The sequence below is a fragment of the Macrotis lagotis genome, chromosome 8, assembly GCF_037893015.1.
Source record: "Macrotis lagotis isolate mMagLag1 chromosome 8, bilby.v1.9.chrom.fasta, whole genome shotgun sequence".
Taxonomy (NCBI): Eukaryota; Metazoa; Chordata; class Mammalia; order Peramelemorphia; family Peramelidae; genus Macrotis; species Macrotis lagotis.
Genome location: NC_133665.1, coordinates 127496598 through 127501095, shown reverse-complemented (window position 1 = coordinate 127501095; position 4498 = coordinate 127496598). Strand labels below are relative to the sequence as shown.

The 4498-nt window shown below is 38.6% G+C and overlaps 1 pseudogene; it reads right to left on the bottom strand.

Annotated features, from left to right (window-relative positions):
- Window positions 1–634: 634 nt before the first annotated feature.
- Window positions 635–902, bottom strand: LOC141494963 (small ribosomal subunit protein eS27-like; annotated as a pseudogene).
- Between the last annotated feature and the right edge of the window lie 3596 nt (window positions 903–4498).

Sequence of the window (4498 nt, the reverse complement as noted above, 5' to 3'; positions counted from 1 at the left end):
CCCATTGGGTGCATACATATTCAGTATTGAAATCACTTTATTGTCTATTATACCTTTTAGGAGGATATAGTTTCCTTCCTTAGTTCCTCTCTTAATGCTATCTATTTTTGCAGCCACTTTGTCTGAGATAAGGATTGCTACCCTTTCTTTTTCCACTTCAGCTGAAGCAAAATATATTTTGCTCCAACCTTTTACCTTTACTATATATGTATCTTTCTGCTTCAAATGAGTTTCTTGTAACAGCATATTGTAGGATTCTGTTTTTTAATCCACTCTGCTATTTGCTTATGTTTTAAGGGAAAGTTTATCCCATTCACATCCAAAGTTATAATTACTAACTCTTTATTGCCCTCTTTTCTGTCTTCCGTCTGACTGCATTTTCCCCCTTTTCACATTATTCATATTCCCCAGTATTTTGTTTCTGAATACCTCCACCTTCAATGTGTTTGCCCTCCTATACCCACCCCTCCCCTTTCTTTCCCCTTTCCCCTTTTCCTTCCCTTCCTTTTGTTAGTTCCCCTTTGTCTCCCCTCCTTGTCTCCATCCCCCCTCCCCTTTTCCCCTTTTAATACTTGAAAGGTAAAATTTTTTTAATTTTTATCAAATTTCTTTTTATTTTTTACAGTTCCTCATTCATCTTGATTCAGTCATTAGTACTGTTTCTGTCTGAAGGAACATCCTTCTGTAATTCTTGTCTTTCCTCCAGTAGGCTGACAGAGCACAGTACAGTATGCAACACAGAGAGCCACTGTTTGTGTATGGCTGAAGACTGTGGTGATTTTATAACACCCGGGGCTCTTTACATCCAAGAAATAGGAATTCGGGCTCTGCACCAGGCATTTCTTCTTGTTTTTCTACTTCTCTGCCTCGGGAGAGGGGTGCAGGTCTTTTGTGAGAGGCATGTTGGCGTGGGGAGATCTTTACTGCTGGAAAGCAAAACATGTTTCTTAAGTTAACTGATTGTATGTGTAAGTTAACTTTAAGCCAAGATTGATGAGAGGAACATTCAGGTGTTTCTCATCTCCTCCCTTCTTCCCCTCTATTACACTAGGTCTTTTTTACTTCTTTATGTAATGAGATTTACATTATTCAATCTCCTCTATCCTCCCGTCTCCTTCCAGTCCCCATTTTTAAGGAGGTAGTATTTTTAAATCATTCTATCTGAGTCACAGAAAATCATGAGTATCCAACACTTCTGGCTAAGGATATTCTCTCTAATAGAATTACAATTTTCAAGAGTTATTAGAGTCTTTCTCCCAAATAGGGACATAGCCAGGTTCTTCCCATTGGAAAGCAGTCTCATGGATAAATCATGAGTGTCCATCACTTCTGACTATATTCTCTCTAATAGAGTTACAGTTCTCAAGAGTAATGGGAATCTTTTTCCCATGCTAGGATATAGCCAGTTTCATCTTATTAGATAGCAATTTTTTTTCTCTTTACCCCCCTTTTCTTTAACCTTTTCATGTGTCTCTTGAATTTCCTGTTTGATGTCCAAATTTTCTATTTAACTCTGGTTTTTTCATCAGGAATTGTTGGAAGTCCCCAATTTCTTTAAATGACCATCTTTTCCCCTGGAAGAAAAGCCTCAGTTTTGCTGAATAGTGGATTCTTGGCTGCATTCCAAGCTCTCTTGCTCTTTGGAATATCTAATTCCATGCCCTTTGATCCCTTGATGCAGCCAGGTCCTGTGTAATCCTTACTGTGGCTCCTTTGTATTTAAATTGTTTTTTTTCTGGCTGCTTGCAGGATTTTCTCTTTTATCTGATAGTTCTGGAATTTGGCCACAACATTCCTTGGGGTTTTCATTTTAGGATCTCTTTCTGGAGGGGATTTATATATTCTTTCAATAACTATTTTGCCCTCTGGTTCCATGATATCAGGGCAATTTTCCATCACTAAATCCTGTAATATTAAGTCCAGGCTTTTTTTCTTTTCAATGTTTTCAGGAAGACCTATAATTCTCAGGTTGTCCCTCCTTGATCTATTCTCAAGGTCAGTGGCTTTGCTGATGGGGTCTTTTACATTTTTTTCTATTTCTTCTATTTTTTGGTTTTGTTTAAAAGACTCTTGCTGTCTCATGAAGTCATTAGTTTCCACAAACTCCATTCTTTTTTTTAATAGAATTTTCTTCATTTAGCTTTTGCAGCTCCTTTTCAATTGATCAACTCTATTTTGTAAGAGTTTTCCATTTGACCAATTGAGGTTTTGAGAGAATGTTTTTCTTGTTGCAAGGTGTTAATTTTCTCTTCCAAATTTTCCAATTGATTTTTAAACTCCTTCCTTATTTCTTCAAGGAAGTCTTTCTGTGATGGAGATCAGATCATATTTTCTTCAGAGGTGCTAGATCTCTCTGAGTTAGTGTCTTTTCCAAGAATTCTTTTATGAACCCTCCTTTGCACTGGCCTTTCTTCATTACCCTAATACCTTGTGTTGGAGAGGAGTTGGTTCACAGAAGCTTGGTGTTGGGATCTTTAGAGGCCTTATTCACTGAGTGTAATATCTTCAGCTGGTCAGTAGGTAGTGCTAGAGGTTTTGCTCACTTAGTGTAATATCTCCAGCTGGCCATTAGGGGGTGCTAGAAGATTTACTCACTGAATATCCTATCTCCAGCTGGCCAGTAGGGTTGTTTTCTCTGGAGTGTCTGTGACCTTGATTGTGGCCCTCTCCCTTGACCTGGAAGGAGTGGTTGAAGCTGTTGAATACTTTTATCTTTGATCAAAGTTGGCCTCTACCTTGGGGTGAGGTGATAACTCTCCCAATTCACAGCTGAGCTGGTCCTGAAGCACAACCTTAGCCTGGGGCAGAAGGTGGGCTGTAATTGTGTTTGTTTTGGGAAGAGGATTCAGCTGAAATGAAGGTGTGGACTCAGTTCCTCCAGACCAGAGGACCCCAAGGATCCTTGTCCACAGCTCTCCTGCACTAGAACTCTCCCTCCAGCCCTGCCCAAAAGCTCCATATGGTCCATGCCACAATGGATGCCTCTGCTCCCCAGCTGGCCCATACTCCCATGGCCCACTAGGCTCTAGACTCTCCACTGATCAAGCCAATCCAGTTCTCAGGCCCTCAGACTCCCCAGCTCCAGCCTGCAGCTAATGAGGTTAATCCCAGTTGATCCAGGCTCCTAGTCTCGCCTAGTCCCATGCTCCTGGCAGAGTCTACCCTCTGCACCCAGACTCACCCAGTATCTTAGAAGACAGATGCTGATGTGGATGTTCTTCTCCTGGCTTTTCTTTCTGGGTTTTGTAGATCGATCGGATTTCTGTTAAGAGTTTTGTTTCTTATCATATATGAGGGAAGATCAGGAGACCCTTAACACTGTGCCTGTCTTCTCTTCCACCATCTTGGTCGGAAATCCCATAGACTAACTTTACTGGGATCTTTAAGAGGAAATAAAGAAGAAGAAAAGACTTAATTCCAAATTAGTAATTAGTTATTAATATAATTAACAATGATAACAATAGTAAATAACAATTTCTCTCATTTTTGAAATTTAACTTATTTTAACTTAGTGTTAAATTACTCTATGATAAAACAATCCCCTTATGAGCCAGAATCTCTCTGCCAGTAATTTATAGTTTCATGCTATGTCTTTTTATTTCTTATATCAACACTATGAAATAGATAGGACAAGTATTTTTGTCACCATTTTATAAGGGTGAATTTAAAGTTCAAAAAAGCCCCAACTTAAATAAAATACTCTAATATGTGTATGTGTGTGTTTGTGTGTGTGTGTGTGTGTGTGTGTGTGTGTGTGTGTGTGTGAACTTGGTTCACTATACCAGCATGTTATTCATATATCATATTATGTAGATCCTACGACCAAAGATTTAGGGATGGAACAGACTTTAGAGGCTTCAAATACTTAAATTTATACATGAAGAAACTTAGTCTAAGAAAGTTTAAGAGACTTGCCCAGGGTTACACAGTTGGTTAATATCTGAGGTAGGATTTGAACTCAAGTCTTCCCAACTTAAAGTTCAGCACTCTATCCACTTGAGGGTGGATATAAATAAAAAACTTTGGTATACTAAGCAGGACTTGGAAGAGGATCCATTAGAACAGATGATCTTGTCAAGTTGAATCATACCAATAGAGAAGTTGGTTATACTTTGAAAAAGTCATAAAGATATGGAGTAATTGTTCACAAGATTAAATTCAAGAATATAGAAAGAGAGGCTAAAATGATTGGGAAAAAAATTCTAGCTTTTTAGCAATGTTTGCCAAGTTTCAGGGCACTAACTGAAATGAGTTCATGGAAAGAAAGTTTTAAGCTTTTAAGAAAAACAAAAATAAAACAAAAAAACCTCAAGCACACTGACTCCTACTCAAAAAGATGGTTCAGTCTCTTCAAGGGCATGTGATACTAGTAGAATGGCAGTGGGTCAAGATGGAAAGAACACAGAATCTATTCCGGGTTCAAATGCTAGTACTAAGGTTTATTATCTGTGTAACTTGGACAAGTCATGTTATCTCTTGGATCCGCAGCTTCTTCATC